The sequence below is a fragment of the Cherax quadricarinatus genome, chromosome 57, assembly GCF_038502225.1.
Source record: "Cherax quadricarinatus isolate ZL_2023a chromosome 57, ASM3850222v1, whole genome shotgun sequence".
Classification (NCBI taxonomy): Eukaryota; Metazoa; Arthropoda; class Malacostraca; order Decapoda; family Parastacidae; genus Cherax; species Cherax quadricarinatus.
This window is the reverse complement of record NC_091348.1, coordinates 17,242,308-17,260,217: the sequence shown is the minus strand read 5'-3', so window position 1 is coordinate 17,260,217 and position 17,910 is coordinate 17,242,308.

Below are 17,910 nucleotides of genomic sequence, written 5' to 3'. Positions count from 1 at the left end.
CTCGCATTTACTTCTCTTACAACCCCATCTATAAATATATTAAACAACCACGGTGACATCACACATCCTTGTCTAAGGCCTACTTTCCCTCTTTCCTATGTACTCTAACTTGAGCCTCACTATCCTCGTAAAAACTCTTCACTACTTTCAGTAACCTACCTCCTACACCATACACCTGCAACATCTGCCACATTGCATCCCTATCCACCCTGTCATACGCCTTTTCCTAATCCATAAATGCCACAAAGACCTCTTTAGCCTTATCTAAATACACACACACACATACACACACACACACACACACACATATATATATATATATATATATATATATATATATATATATATATATATATATATATATATATATATATATATATATATATATAATTGTGGGACCCATAGCCTCGGAGAAGTGGATAAAAAGGCTTCAAGGAAGAATATTTGGATTTCTTCCTGAAGCCCTATGAATATTCCACTTCCCCTACCACCACATCTTTTCGTATTTTTTTTTACCATTAGGAATATTTTATTACATAATATGGTACAGAAGATTTAAGAGATACATTGTTGATATAAAGGTGGCATATACGGTACATGTTGTTACGTGTGTATCACCTATTATAAGGCGAAAATTTCATCCAGCTCCTCAGAGCTGGGACGTGTGCCCAAAATACGGCATAATGCCGTGCCGAATAGGTAAAACTTGCAATCTTGGCCTAAACAGCAACGCTCTTCTTGCCGTATAAGGCAAGCGAAAACTTGTGTATGCAATAATTTCGCAAAAGTCATTCTGAACCTACAGAAAAAAATATATTTCACTGTTTTTGTTTATTATTAAATTAATGTAATCTTACCTAAAATATATTTAGTTGGCTTAGGCTAAATTAAATTGAGCTTGTTATAATAAGGTTATGTAAGTTTTCTAAGGTTCTTTTGGCACAAGATTATTAGTTTTTACATAAACATTAATGAAAAAATATGTCTTTAAAGCGTATAAGAGAAAATTTTAAATAGGTCTTAATTTTAAATGTTCTTACTAACTGACCAGTTTTACCTATACGGCACGATATATATATATATATATATATATATATATATATATATATATATATATATATATATATATATATATATATATATATTTATACATATACATATATATATATATATATATATATATATATATATATATATATATATATATATATATATATATATATATATATATATATATATAGTAGGTTGGTAGACAGCAACCACCCAGGGGGTACTACCGTCCTGCCAAGTAAGTGTGAAACGAAAGCCTGTAATAGTTTTACATGATGGTAGGATTGCTGGTGTCTTTTGTCTGTCTCACAAATATGCAAGATGACAGTACGGTACGTCTTGCTACTTCTACTTACACATAGGTCACACTACATATATATGTACATGTTTAGTTATACACACTCAGATGAGTGTGAATAACTAAATAGTTAATAGTTCTTGGTCTTATTACTTTTCCTTTTATATCCATAGGGAAGTGGAATAAGAATCTTTCCTCCATAAGCCATGCGTGTTGAAAAAGTCAACTAAAATGCCGGGAACAATGGGCTAGTAACCCCTTTTCCTGTAATAATTACTAAAAAGAATAATAATAAGAAAATTGTCAAAGTGGGAAGTCTGTATGTGCGTGGATGTTGTGCAAATGATAAGAAAGAGACGACTGTGGATGTTATGAATGAGAAGAAGCTGGATGTCCTGGCTTTAAGTGAAACAAAAGCTGAAGGGGGTGGGAGAGTTTCAGTGGAGAGGAATAAATGGGATTAGGTCAGAGGTTTCAAATAGAGTTAGAGCTAAAGAAGGAGCAGTAATAATGTTGAAGGATAAGTTATGGCAGGAAAAGAGGGACTATAAATGTATTAATTCAAGGATTATGTGGAGTAAAATAAAGGTTGGATGTGAAAGGTGGGTTATAGTAAGCGTATATGCACCTGGAGAAGAGAGAAATGTAGAGGAGAGAGAGAGGTTTTGAGAAATGTTGAGTGAATGCATGGGGAGTTTTGAACCCAGTGTGAGAGTAATGGTGGTTGGGGATTTCAATGTTAAAGTGGGCAAAAATGTTGTGGAGGGAGTAGTAGGTAAATTTGGGGTGCCAGGGTTAAATGAAAATGGGGAGCCTATAATTGAGCTATGTGTAGAAAGAAGTTTGGTAATAAGTAATACATATTTTATGAAGAAGAGGATAAATAAATATACAAGGTATGATCTAGCATGTAATGAAAGTAGTTTGTTAGATTATGTATTGGTGGATAAAAGGTTGATGGGTAGGCTCCAGGATGTACACGTTTATAGAGGGGCAACTGATATATCGGATCATTATTTAGTTGTAGCTACAGTTAGAGTAAGAGGTAGATGAGAAAAGAGGAAAATGGCAACAACAAGCAAGAGGGAGGTGAAAGCGTATAAACTAAAAGAGGAAGAAGTTCGGGTGAGATGTAAGCAACTATTGGCAGAAAGGTGGGCTGGTGCAAATATGAGTAGTGGGGGGGGGGGAATGTTGAAGAGGGTTGGAATAGTTTTAAAAATGCAGTATTAGAATGTGGGGCAGAAGTTTTTGGTTATAGAAGGGTGGGTGATTGAGGAAAGAGGAGTGATTGGTGGAATGATGAAGTAAAGGGTGTGATAAAAGAGAAAAAGGTAGCTTATGAGAGGTTTTTACAAAGCAGAAGTGCTATAAGAAGAGTAGAGCATATGGTGAGTAAAAGAAAGGTGAAGAGAGTGGTGAGAGAGTGCAAAAGGAGAGCAGATGATAGAGTGGGAGAGGCACTGTCAAGAAATTTTAATGAAAATAAGAAAAAAATTTGGGGTGAGTTAAACAACTTAAGAAAGCCTAGAGAACGAATGGATTTGTCAGTTAAAAACAAAGTAGGGGAGTTAGTAGATGGGGAGATGGAGGTTTTGGGTAGATGGCGAGAATATTTTAAGGAACTTTTAAATGTCGACGAAGAAAGGGAAGCAGTAATTTCATGCACTGGCCAGGGAGGTATACCATCTTTTAGGAGAGAAGAACTGGATGTGTGTGTGGGGGAGGTGCGTGAGGCATTACGTAGATTGAAAGGGGTTAAAGCAGCTGGAACTGACAGGATCATGACAGAAATGTTAAAAGCAGGGGTAAGATAGTGTTGGAGAGGTTGGTATTTTTGCTTAATAAATGTATGAAAGAGGGGAAGGTACCTAGGGATTGGCAGAGAGCATGTATAGTCCCTTTATATAAAGGGAAAGGGGACAAAAGAGACTGTAAAAATTATAGAGGAATAAGTTTACTGAGTATACCAGGAAAAGTGTACGGTACGCTTATAATTGAAAGAATTAGAGGTAAGACAGAATGTAGGATTGCGGATGAGCAAGGAGGTTTCAGAGTGGGTAGGGGATGTGTAGATCAAGTGTTTACAATGAAGCATATATGTGAACAGTATTTAGATAAAGGTAGGGAAGTTTTTATTGCATTTATGGATTTAGAAATGGCTTATGATAGAGTGGATAGGGGAGCAATGTGGCAGATGTTGCAAGTATATAGAATAGGTGGTAAGTTACTAAATGCTGTAAAGAGTTTTTATGAGGATAGTGAGGCTCAGGTTAGGGTGTGTAGAAGAGAGGGAGACTACTTCCCAGTAAAAGTAGGTCTTAGACAGGGATGTGTAATGTCACCATGGTTGTTTAATATATTTATAGATGGGGGTTGTAAAAGAAGTAAATGCTAGGGTGTTTGGGAGAGGGGTGGGATTAAATTATGGAGAATCAAATACAAAATGGGAATTGACACAGTTGCTTTTTGCTGATGATACTCTGCTTATAGGAGATTCTAAAGAAAAATTGCAAAGGTTAGTGGATGAATTTGGAAGTGTGTGTAAAGGTAGAAAGTTGAAAGTGAACATAGAAAAGAGTAAGGTGATGAGGGTATCAAATGATTTAGATAAAGAAAAATTGGATATCAAATTGGGGAGGAGGAGTATGGAAGAAGTGAATGTTTTCAGATACTTGGGAGTTGACTCATCGAATTGATGAGGGAAAAAAGGTGAGTAGTGCATTGAGGTATATGTGGAGACAAAACACGTTACCTATGGAGGCAAAGAAGGGAATGTATGAAAGTATAGTAGTACCAACACTCTTATATGGGTGTGAAGCTTGGGTTGTGAATGCAGCAGCGAGGAGGCGGTTGGAGGCAGTGGAGGTGTCCTGTCTAAGGGCAATGTGTGGTGTAAATATTATGCAGAAAATTCGGTATGTGGAAATTAGGAGGTGTGGAGTTAATAAAAGTATTAATCAGAGGGCTGAAGAGGGGTTGTTGAGGTGGTTTGGTCATTTAGAGAGAATGGATCAAAGTAGAATGACATGGAGAGCGTATAAATCTGTAGGGGAAGGAAGGCGGGGTAGGGGTCGTCCTCGAAAAGATTGGAAGGAAGGGGTAAAGGAGGTTTTGTGGGCGAGGGGTTCGGACTTCCAGCAGGCGTGCATGAGATTGTTCGATAGGAGTGAATGGAGACGAATGGTATTTGGGACCTGACGATCTGTAGGAGTGTAAACAGGGTAATATTTAGTGAAGGGATTCAGGGACACCGGTTATTTTTATATAGCCGGACATGAGTCCTGGAAATGGGAAGTACAATGCCTGCACTCTAAAGGAGGGGTTCTTTATAGATATATCTTTATAGATATATGCTTTTAAACTGTTGTGTTCTGAGCACCTCTACAAAAACGGTGATTATGTGTGAGTGTAGTGAAAGTGTTGAATGATGATGAAAGTATTTTCTTTTTGGGGATTTTCTTTCTTTTTGGGGTCACCCTGCCTCGGTGGGAGACGGCCGACTTGTTAAAAAAAATAATGAATACATAAATATTTATTCATAATCATAGGTTTCATGATAACTAAATACTCAGAAAACTAAGCAGCCTTTATAAAATAACTGCAGTCATTTATCAGGAAAAGAAAGTGAGACAGTTCGGTGACAAGCAAATAATTATATACAGGTACTCACCTAATTGTACTCACCTAATTGTGGTTGCAGGGATCGAGACTCAGCTCCTGGCCCCGCCTCTTCACTGATCGCTACTAGGTCCTCTCCCTCTCTGCTTCCTGAGCTTTGTCATACCTCTTCTTAAAACTATGTATGATTCCTGCCTCCACTACTTCACTTGCTAGGCTATTCCACTTCCTGACGACTCTATGACTGAAGAAATACTTCCTAACGTCCCTGTGACTCGTCTGAGTCTTCAGCTTCCAGTTGTGACCCCTTATCCCTGTGTCCCCTCTCTGGAACATCCTATCTCTGTCCATCTTGTCTATTCCCCGCAGTATATTGTATGTCGTTATCATGTCTCCCCTGACCCTTCTGTCCTCCAGTGTCGTCAGTCCGATTTCCCTCAATCTTTCCTCGTACGACATTCCCCTGAGCTCTGGGACTAGCCTTGTTGCAAACCTTTGTACTTATTCTAACTTCTTGACGTGCTTGACCAGGTGTGGGTTCCAGACTGGTGCTGCATACTCCAGTATGGGCCTAACATACACAGTGTACAGTGTCTTGAACGATTCCTTATTAAGGTATCGGAACGCTATTCTCAGGTTTGCCAGGCGCCCGTATGCTGCAGCAGTTATTTGGTTGATGTGTGCCTCCGGAGACGTGCTCGGTGGTATGGTCACCCCAAGGTCTTTCTCCCTGAGTGAGGTCTGTAGTCTTTGTCCACCTAGCCTATACTCTGTCTGCGGTCTTCTTTGCCCCTCCCCAATCTTCATGACTTTGCATTTGGCAGGGTTGAATTCGAGAAGCCAGTTTCTGGACCACATGTCCAGCCTGTCCAGGTCTCTTTGCAGTCCTGCCTCATCCTCCTCCGATTTAATTCTTCTCATCAGCTTCACATCATCTGCGAATAGGGACACTTCAGAGTCTATTCCTTCCATCATGTCGTTCGCATATATCAAAAATAGCACTGGTCCTAGAACTGACCCCTGTGGGACCCCGCTCGTCACAGGCGCCCACTGTGATACCTCTTCACGTACCATGACTCGTTGCTGCCTCCCTGTCAGGTATTCCCTGATCCATTGCAGTGCCCTCCCTGTTATATGCGCCTGATCCTCCAGCTTCTGCACTAATCTCTTGTGGGGAACTGTGTCAAAGGCCTTCCTGCAGTCTAGGAAAATGCAATCAACCCACCCCTCTCTCTCGTGTCTTACTTCTGTTACCTTGTCATAAAACTCCAGAAGGTTTGTGACACAGGATTTGCCTTCCATGAACCCATGCTGGTTTTCATTTATAATCTTGTTCCGTTCCAGGTGTTCCACCACTCTCCTCCTGATAATCTTCTCCATGACTTTGCACACAATACATGTCAGAGACACAGGTCTGTAGTTTAGTGCCTCATTTCTGTTTCCTTTCTTAAGTATGGGGACTACATTTGCTGTCTTCCATTTCTCAGGTAGTTGCCCAGCTTCAAGGGATGTGTTGAAGATTGTTGTTAGGGGCACGCACAACATCTCTGCTCCTTCTCTAAGGACCCACGGGGAGATATCCGGTTTGTGTGTGTGTGTTAGTTAGTTTCCATTTTGTCCTAGGCACATGTCAATTAGACACTAGGCCTGTTGTATACGAGTACGTGTACTCACCTATTTGTACTCACCTATGTGTGGTTGCAGGGGTCGAGTCTTAGCTCCTGGCCCCGCCTCTTCACCGGTTGCTACTGGGCCCTCTCTCTCCCCGCTACATGAGCTTCATCAAACTTCGTCTTAAAACTGTGTATGGTTCCTGCCTCCACACGTGTGTGTGTGTGTGTGTGTGTGTGTGTGTGTGTGTGTGTGTGTGTGTGTGTGTGTGTGTGTGTGTGTGTGTGTGTGTGACAGAGGGGAGGGGAAGAGGAAGAGGTTGAGGGAGAGGGAGAGGGGAAGGGAGAGTTAGAGAGAGAGAGATATTTGATTAGATTAGATTTTACCGCCAAAGCAATAAGTGTATTGTGCACCCAATATTCATTCTGTGAACGGTAGCGCAAGAACATATGAATACACAAAAGGCCTTGGAACTAGGTCTCAACTGCATTCTTATGAGATTCACTTTCACTATATACTTTTCCCCTAATATTATTCCTGATACTAGACACAGACATACCAAAGTTATATTTCACATTTAGTGTTAGTCCATAAATGTCAGAGTGGTGTGTGTACTCACTTACATGAGATTGAAGGGATCGATTAATAGCTCCTGGCCCCGCCTCTTCACTGGTCGCTAATAGGTCAACTCTCTCCTGGCTTCAAGAGCCTTATCGTACTTCTTCTTAAAGCTATGTATGAATACCTTTACCACTTCCCTCGAGAGAATGTTCCACTTTCTGACAACTCTAAGGCTGAAAAAATACTTCATAATATCCCTATGACTCATCTGAGTTTTCAACTTCCATCTGTGCCCTTTTGTTCTTATTTCCCCATCTCTTGAAACATTCTGTCCCTGATCATCCTGTTAATTCTTTTCATATCCCCCTAGTCCTCCTGTCCTCCAGTGTCATTGAGTTCCTTCACCTCTCCTCTTAGGACATACCCCTTAGCTCCGGGACTAGTCAATGTTTCAAAGCTCTCAATTTTCTCCAATTTCTTGATATGCTTGACCAGGTGTGGGTTCCATACTGGTGCTGCTTACTCCAATATGAGCCTGATGTACAAGGTGTACAGTGTCGTTTACGACTCCTTACCTATACGTCGAAAAACTGTTCTTAGATTTGCCAGACACGCATTTGCTGGTTTATGTGCGCCTCAGAGGATATGCTCGATATAATACTCACCCCAAGGTCCTCCTTGAGTGAGTTTTGCACCCTTTACACCCTTGGCCTTTTCTTCATCTGCATTCTCCTTTCTTCTCCAAGCTTCATTACTTTGCACTCGGTGGAGTTAAACTCCTGGAGCTATGTGTCAGACAAGACCTGCAGTCTCTCCCGATCCACTTATAGCCTTAAGGTCCTCGTCCACTTGTATTCTCCTTATTAGTTTAACATCCTCTGTGAACAGGGATACCCCTGAATATCCCTTTTATTATGTCATTCCCTTATTCAAGAAACAGCACCGATCCTAAGACTGATTCTTGTGGAACCCCGCTCGTTACATGCACTCATTCCACACCTCATCACGGACCATCAATCGTTATTTCCTATCCGTCAGATGTACCCTGATCCACTGTAGTGCTTTTCCTGTTATTTCTGCCTGCTTCTCTAGCTACTGTACCAGTCTCTTGTGCGCTACTATAGCAAAAGCCTTCTTACAGTCCAAGAAATTGCAGTCTGCCGATCACTCACTCTCTCTGCAGTCTCACTTCTGTTACCTTGTCGCTGAACTCCGGTAGGTGTGCGACACAGGATTTTTTATCCCTGAATCCGTGAGGGTTATCATGTATGAACCAGTTTTTTTTTTTTTGTGTGTGTAGGGGTAGGTATTTCATAACTGTAGTTGCAAATATGAAATACTCCCTTTCCTTAAATTATTTCATAATAATGTTTAACTTTGCGATAGTTATTAAACTCATCAACCACGCTACTTTTAAAGAATTTATTTATTCCTGCACTCTATATTGCAATGATTCTGCTACTCAAAATTGTATCTTCTTCTCCTCCCCGTTTATATTTCAAAGATTTTTTTCCCCTTCCTGTTTTCTCGCAATCTCTGGTGAACTTACAAGTGGCTATTACATCACCTTTCCTCTTATCTTCTAACTTTCAATAATTTAGTGTCTTCAGACTTTCATCACAGCTCAAGTTTTTTAATTTTGGAATCAACTTCAAATGCTTTTCTCCCACTTTTGTTAAGGTTTTCTTAAGCCAGGTGTCTGATATACCTCATCTTATGTCTGCAATGCTAAAAGTTAGGTTTAACATACAATAAGTTGAATCTAACACCCCGGTTTGAAATTAACATTCCAGCTTTAATAAACACCAGCATGGATTTAACATACAATCCCCAAAGATTAATATAAAAAAAAGATGTATTACTTTGAGATAGTATCGTAGAAAACATTTATCCTCATAGCATCCCTCTAATAACCCTACCCTAAGCACTTACCCTTGTGGCACCCCACTCGTGACCCTGCCCCAAGAATCAATCCCAGAGGCATCCAGTTGATGAATCTTTGCATGATTACATTTCTCTTATCCCTGACTAATCCAATCACATTTTTCTCTATCTCTTGCCAGGAAATATTTTATCCACTGGTTTGCAACTTTATTCCTATTGTACCTTTGATATACCGTTGATAAGTTTCGAGAATTTTCCTACCCCGGCGTGTGTGTGTGTGTGTGTGTGTGTGTGTGTGTGTGTGTGTGTGTGTGTGTGTGTGTGTGTGTGTGTGTGTGTGTGTGTGTGTCTGTGTGTGTGTGTGTGTGTGTGTGTGTGTGTGTGTGTGTGTGTGTGTGTGTACTCACCTAGTTGAGGTTGCGGGGGTCGAGTCCGAGCTCCTGGCCCCTGTGTGTGTGTGTGTGTGCGTGTGTGTGTGTGTGTGTGTGTGTGTGTGTGTGTGTGTTAGTTACCATTTTGTCCTAGGCACATGTCGATTAGACACTAGGCCTGTTGAGTGTGCATGTGTGCGTGTGCGTGTATGTGTGTGTGTGTGTGTGTGTGTGTGTGTGTGTGTGTGTGTGTGTGTGTGTGTGTGTGTGTGTGTGTGTGTGTGTGTGTGTGCGCGCGCATGTGTGCGTGTGTGCGTGTGTGTGTGTGTGTGTGTGTGTGTGTGTGTGTGTGTGTGTGTGTGTGTGTGTGTGTGTGTGTGTGTGTGTGTGTGCGTGTGTGCGTGCGTGTGTGTGTGTGTGTTAGTTACCATTTTGTCTTAGGCACATGTCGATTAGACACTAGGCCTGTTGTATGTGTGTGTGTGTGTGTGTGTGTGTGTGTGTGTGTGTGTGTGTGTGTGTGTGTGTGTGTGTGTGCGTGTGTGCGTGCGTGTGTGTGTGTGTTAGTTACCATTTTGTCTTAGGCACATGTCGATTAGACACTAGGCCTGTTGTATGTGTGTGTGTGTGTGTGTGTGTGTGTGTGTGTGTGTGTGTGCTCACCTAGTTGTACTCACCTAGTTGTACTCACCTAGTTGTGGTTGCTGAGGTCGATTCATAGCTCCTGGCCCCGCCAGGAGCTATGACTCGTGCTATGACTATGAGCTTTATCATACATCTGCTTAAAGCTATGTATGGATTCTGCCTCCACTACATCGCTTCCCAACTATTCCACTTCCTGACTACTCTGTGACTGAAGAAATACTTCCTAACATCCCTGTGATTCATGTGTGTCTTCAACTTCCAAATGTTTCCCCTTGTTGCTGTGTCCCATCTCTGGAACATTCTGTCTCTGTCCACCTTGTCAATTTCTCTCAGTATTTTATATGTCGTTATCATGTCCCCCCTATCTCTCCTGTCCTCCAGTGTGTGTGTGTGTGTGTGTGTTTGTCTGGAGATGAATTACACATACGGGTTTAGTGCCTCACCTGCAGAATAACCTTCAGATACCTGCAGGATATTGACACGCATCGAGTAAGTAGTTTCTACAAACAGCGATGGTGACTTCTACATTTTATCAGCAAAGTTTGACGCAGAAAGTGAGAGGATGTCTTGGAAGACGGACGACTCTTAAAGACATTACATGGCTGATTATATATCAGCTGAGGAAATTTGATCCTTTTAACAGCGTAAATTTGAACAGGTTTTCCTGATGACGATTTAAAGGCTCATCACCAAGTTTCTGGAGGGAGGGATGGAGTGGAGGGAGGGAGGGAAGGAAGGAGGGAAGGAGGAAGGGAGGGAGGGAGGGAGGGAGGGAGGGAGGGAGGGAGGGAGGGAGGGAGGGAGGGAGGGAGGGAGGGAGAGAAGGAGGGAGGGAGGAAGGGAGGGAGGGAGGGAGGGAAAGAGGGAGGGAGGGAAAGAGGGAGGGAGGGAAAGAGGGAGGGAGGGAAAGAGGGAGGAAGGGAAAGAGGGAGGGACGGAGAGACGGAGGGAAAGAGGGAGGGAGGGAGGAAAGGAGAGAGAGAGAGAGAGGCTTAAGATGACAAGCACCATCCTCACGTTTCCCTCACATCAACGAAGGAAATTGGAAGCCAAGTTTTGCAGACGGTAAGTTTTATTCTCCTCATGCGCCAGTGTGTGTGTGTGTGTGTGTGTGTGAAAGGGGGGTTAAATAGGATAAACCATTCACATACAATGCATGTAGAAATTTTTTTTTAACTTTCACTCCCTACTTCCTTCTATTCGTCGATTCCTTCTTCACTTTCTCCCATCCTATTTCCTTTCATCCCTCACTCGCTCGTTCCATATCTTCCCCCTCCGCTATCCTTCCTTCCACACACGAACCTCCCTCGCCTGTCCACACCTCACACAGGATGAAGGAACTAGCGGGTCCCGGAGGACACAGGCTGCCTCGCCACACCTCCCAGTAAGGATTAATAATGCATGAGACACTCACAGGAAAATGCAAAATGGTGCAGACAGTGCAGTAGAGGGAAGTCCTGCTTCCGTCTGAATATGGGTCCCAGTGACCGGAGCAGGTGAGGGAAAGAGATGGGAAAGACACGGTTTTCCGTGTCGGGTGTATAAAAGACGCGTTGAAGAACAAGCTTTTATTGGGACAACGTTTCTCTATGCTTAGGGCTTTAAGTCATGAATGATATTTAATTTGTTGACTCGATAAAGTTCTGTACAGAGAGAAGCTTTGTCCCAATGAAACCGTGCTATACGAGCACAATTTGTCTCCATTGTCGGCAGTACAACATTAGGAACTACTGCAGAGCTACACGGAAGTACATGAGAAATGAACAAGACATAAATATGCAAATAAGCCTTTACCTAGTTAACGATAATTTCTCAGTAGAGCTTTATCAAGTCATGTTTTCAAGTCTACTTCGAACTTAACGTTGTCCACATATCGATCTGCATTACAGCCTTCAAAACCAATACACGGGAAAAACGGATTGCCGAAGGCAGTACACGCAAAAGGTTATCCGCTGTGAGGGACTAACTTCCATCGGGCTGCCTTTACTTTTGTCCATTTTGCTCATGCAAGGATAGTTTAAGAGAAGGCTCTTTCCCAGTTCTTCATTCCCTCCAGCCACACTGCTGACTTGACAGTGTGGGTGAAGATATAACCATGCCTAATTGAAAAACATTCATTTACATATAAAAGGAAAAGTTGGAGGTAAATTACAATTTCGCTAATAAAAAAAAATAGCACTTCTACTAATATCTCCGACTTCGCTGAACTACGCAACGACCACAAGTATGCCCAAGGTGATCCCTAGTCACTAAGACGCCAAAAAAGCCATTAACTGTTAACACTGTTTCAAGTGTTTTGAGCTCGAAATATTCACCTCTGAGACCTGGCATTTGCTGGTCATGCTGCTCGTGTCTAGATTCTATTCTTATCTAATATTTCTAGATAATTTACATTAGCATTTGGAAGTATTAAACCTAAATTAATTATTTTTCCGCTTGTCCACAATGAAACTCACCTAACACGTCTCTGACCACTACGCCTGACTTTTCAAGTGATTCTGAATAGTCAGAGATTAGGTCAGGATTGACAGAAGGAGAGAGCCTTCAGTGATCTTTTCACTAAAGGACCCACATGGGTTTACCTGTTCATGAAATAAAATACAACTCTAAAAACTTGGGCATGCTGCCGCAAGTGCTGGGAGTGGGTAGGCAGGCATAAGGAGAGGGAGGGAGGGACAGGTATGTTACTAACTCTTATCCACTGGTTAATTTTAACATCAACAGGTATCTGTCAGATGTGATGCAGTAAGCAGCCATAAAATCGTCAAGACAAAGATATCTTGTAGAGCTAGCCTTTATTGGACGCCTTTATTGGAGACCATATCGGACTAAGTCCAATAAAGGTTTGTCTAGCAGTGTGTCTTTATGTTAGTCTCTCTTGGACCTGTTAATTCCTCTCCCAAGTGTCACTTGTTTAGAATCCTTTTACCTTAAGAAAGTCTCACCATCAGAATATTCATGAGAGCATCTCCGTCATGTCTTGTATTTTCCAGCGATGTTGAGTTCTCTTTATCAGTTGGGAGATTCAGTGGATTGTGCGTGAATGTCTATTATCACTAAAAACACGGTCTACCTTATCTAAAGAACAGTCCGTGGAGGATCTTCGATCAACTTCATGTGACGAAGATACAGGATACTGTACTTGGATAAATACGTGGTGGGGATAGTGTATTGTGCTTAGATGCACAATACTGTCACTAAATCACAGTTCACAGACGATGCTGGCTCAACTTAATGCGATGAAGTCCATGCATAGTCTTTGGATGACTACTACTGTCTTTCAAGCACAGCTGTGTGACCCATTACACCCTTGGTCAAAAGATCAACTTTTGCTGTTGGGTGGCTCAGTGGACTGTTCTTGGGTGTGTCTGAAACAGTCCATGAACTAGCTCAAAAGGGCTTTTAGATTTTATAATGAATCAAATATATAAACTAAATGCTTGTGTCTCTAGTGCCCCAAGCGAATTGCGTGTGTACTATTATCCACTCTTCCTCGTCATCTGCAATTTCATTCTACGCCTCAAATCCTATCAGCACTCTCAGATGGCAAGTCCCAATGGTAATAACTCCCGCTTTGCTGGAACGAAACCTTTGAAGCTGCCGTAGGTACTGAACCCATAGTGGACAACTTGATATCCTCAACGCCCTACTGAAGACTCCCAGCTCTAGCTGACAGATTTCATTACCAGTATAGCACGAATCTCATCCGGTGTGATGGACTATGATAGGAAGCCATAGTTATTTCCTACCCCCTCTCCAGGGAAACTAGCAGAATAAAGTACCAGCACACTGCTAATGTACTCAATTTTGTTTAATGATAAAAAAAAATTTTATTGCTTTCCAGTCCCACATCATTTCTCCATCTCTTTATCGGGATCAAAATTTATCGACTGCAAGAAGTTCATTTAAGCTGCCTTTGATATACACACTAACAATCAAGAATATTTTAGCAGTATAAAAATTAAAATAAACTTGGTGTACAAACACCATTTAATATTTGTCTTTCGTATGAAATAATAATGTCGTGCCGAATAGGTAAAACGTGCAATTTTGGCTTAAATAGCAACGCTCTTCTTGCCGAATAAGATAAGCAAAAATTTGTGTATACAATAATTTCGCAAATATCATTCTGAACCTAACGAACAAAATATATTTCATTGTGATTGTTTATTATTAAATTATTGCAAACTTATTTAAAATATATTTAGCTGGATTAGGCTAAATTAAATTGCGCTAGTTATAATAAGATTAAGTAAGTTTTCTAAGGTTCTTTTGGTACCAAATTATTAATTTTTACATTAACATCAATGAAAAATATATCTTTAAACGTATAAGAGAAAATTTAAGAACTAAATATATTTTAGATAAGTTTACAATAATTTAAATAAACGCAGTGAAATATTTTTTTTGTGAGGTTCAAAATAATTTTTGCGAAATTATTGCATACAAAAATTTTCGCTTGCCTTACTCAGCAAGAATAGCATTGTTATTTAAGCCAAAATAGCAAGTTTTACCTATTCGGCACGACATTTGATATATATATATATATATATATATATATATATATATATATATATATATATATATATATACATATATATTTATGCGTATATTCATACAGCCAGTGTATTGCTGACCAGCTTACTGTATATTCTGAATGCTTTCATCTCTTGCTGCACTTTTTTTTTCCAGCAGTGGTGAATAGCCTGGCAATATGCACACAACCAGCCCTCCTTTCATAGTCCACACTGCAATAACTCTGCCTTCCCATGTCTCTATACTCATTACCTTTTCTTTATCTCCCCCGGCAACATGGCTCCCAGAGCTTCAACCAGCAACTGCCTTCATGTCCACATTCAAATCCCCGCATCGCGGAGGAAAGACCTGAGGTCAAACAAGCCGAACTGCTCTAAGATTTTAATAAAAAAAATTTCTTTTGCTTTGTTAAATATAGTACTGTGAATTCACTTTATATCTGTATTTTTTTTTTAATCTCACCAACAGTAGCTTTGCAACCTAACCCAAAATTGCTAAAAAAAAAAATTACAAAATAATAGTAATCTCAGACTAGCCTAAATCAGATTATAATTTAAAATCCATGATATGCATTAATTTTGAAGTATTCATGCTGATTTTAGTAGTTACAACAACAATGAACTTGCACTCGACATATATCTGGGAAAATGATTACCTCATAAGCCGAATCTCTACCTAAAATCATGACATACATTTATAAAGACTGTGCATGCGAGTCATAAAAAAATATTTATAGCCAAGTAGTAAGAGGAAAAATACACACACTAAATTCGGAAGCCATAAAGACGTGATAAAAAAAAGGCCAAAACGGGTAAAAATATAATTTAATTACTTAAAAACAAAATTAACTAATGGCAACACGCTCAAGATTTTGCAAATTTAATTTTCAACTTTTTAGTGTCACGTGTGAAAGAATTTGCATGTGTGATGTCTCGGAAGCAGAGTAGTCAGACAGGAACAAGGGAATGAGAGAGAGAGAGAGAGAGAGAGAGAGAGAGAGAGAGAGAGAGAGAGAGAGAGTACGCTCACACCTTGAGTATGCTCCACTTTCTTGGTTTGCCTGCCCCTCCCCCTCATCCGCGACTGCTTGACAGAGTAGAGAACAGAGCAAGACGTCTCATCTCTCGCCTGGACCCATCCTGGATAGATCTATCATTTCAGCAGAGCCTTCAACACAGGAGGGATGTGGGTGGCCTTACTGTTATGTACAAGGCCAATATTGTCAAAGTACCACACTTGGATCCACTTCGAGGACAGCGAGAAGCCAGCTTCTATACCACAAGACGGGCAGAAAGCAGCAACTTCACTCTGGTTGTACCCTTCTCCAGAACATCACTTCATCTGAGATCATTTATCCCCAGGATGACTCGAGTCTGGAACACATTCGTACAGCACTATGATGTCAACGAGATCGGCCGGCCCACAGATGGCTACAAGTTCATTTTGTTCCATATTTGTATGTCTCATAACAATAAAAAGGCTTTTAAATGAGCTGATGTAGGTAACAGCTCTTAGCTTGTAAATAAAGGTAGGGACCTTAACCAAACCTTGTAAAACCTAGTGTAAAAAAGAGTGAGTGAGAGACAGAAAGAGAGAGAGAGGGGGGGGGCATGGGGGAACACAGGAAATAGTTTAACAAGAAAGGTTAGATGGAAGAGTAAGTAGAGGGAGAGTAACTGGAGGGACAGAAAGAATAAAGGTAAATTACGCATTTTTATCTTTGCAGTTTTTTTAGGATATTTCAGATAATAGTTTTTCAGGTGAGGAAGTGTAAAGTTTGTTAGTTCAGCCGTTTTTGAAAGTATGTTTTTGTTCAACTGTGTTTATAATTATCTAGTTAAAATTACCATATTGCATTTTTTTCAACGGTCGTTTACCACCGAGGCAGGGTGACCCGAAAAAGAAGAAATAATTTCATCAGCACTCACTCCATCACTAATCTCGAAGTTAGGGATTCCCTGCATAATATTCACACCACACATTGCCCTCAGACACGACCTCTACACTGCCTCTAGCTCTCTCTTTGAAGATTGAGACACTTATGCAGCATATGGGAATCTTTATTCAGGAAACGTTTCGCCACACAGTGGCTTCATCAGTCCAATACAAAGAGGAAGGCGTAAGGAGAGGAGGAGTATGAGGTAATCAGTCCCTCAGCCTGGAGTCGATGTGTTCAGTCCATCAATCTTGTAGAATGTACATTCTACAAGATTGTACATTCTTGTAGAATGTACATTCTGCAAGAATGATGGACTGAACACATCGACTCCAGGCTGAGGGACTGATTACCTCATACTCCTCCTCTGCTTACGCCTTCCTCTTTGTATTGGACTGATGAAGCCACTGTGTGGCGAAACGTTTCCTGAATAAAGATTCCCATATGCTGCATAAGTGTCTCAATCTTCAACTTGTCGGTTTTTCAAACCATTCATCACAGCTCTCTCTTTGTTGCAACATTCACCACCCATGCTTCACACCCATATAAGAGCGTTGACACAACTATACTCTCATACATTCCCCTCTTCGCTTCTATGGATGAAGTTCTTTATCTCCTCAGACTCCTCAGTGCATCATTCACCTTCGTCCCCTCAAAAATTTAAGCTTCACCTCGTCATACTTTTAAATACCTAGTTGTAGATACCAAGTCGAGTTCGTGGGGTTTTAAGTTTCAGGTCTCGATCCAGCCTCTTAACCTTCTGAATCTTTACATTGTTTCTGCTACTACTGGGTCATTCACTCGTGTCTTCCAAGTCTTCACTACCCTGATGCTGGTGATGTGTTTCCTAAAAAATCTGCGGGTCATCTGTTTACGTATTTTTCATCCATGTGCCGTTATTCTAATTACTCTCGTGTAGAACAGTCTATCTTTGCGTACTCTTATGAACACAGGTAGTAAATTCAAGGGCTGTTGCACCTGGCCGTAACTAAAGTCAGCAGACAAGGAGCAACCTAGCAATGAAGGGCAAGATAAACACAGTATTTTCAAAATGAAATCAGCTGTATAACGATAAGACAGAGAGCAAAGAGCCACTCATAACAGCAGTTTACACTTCAGAATACAAGAGTATGAGTGGTTTAGACCAACTTAAGTGAGCGTCTGGCTCACAGCCAGGCACACAAGCACGACATCACCTTGGCTGACGAGCCGGCTCTCATGCTAGTGCTTACTAGAACTGGACAAGTAATACAGCAGTGGGGCCCCAGAACTGCTACATTCTGAACTGCCACTTCGCTAGTCGAGAGGACATGCCATATGGTGTGTCATGAACGTGGAATAAATTGCAACATGCTTGACGCACGCCACACCTATTTGTCTATTTTTCTGAGTATCTT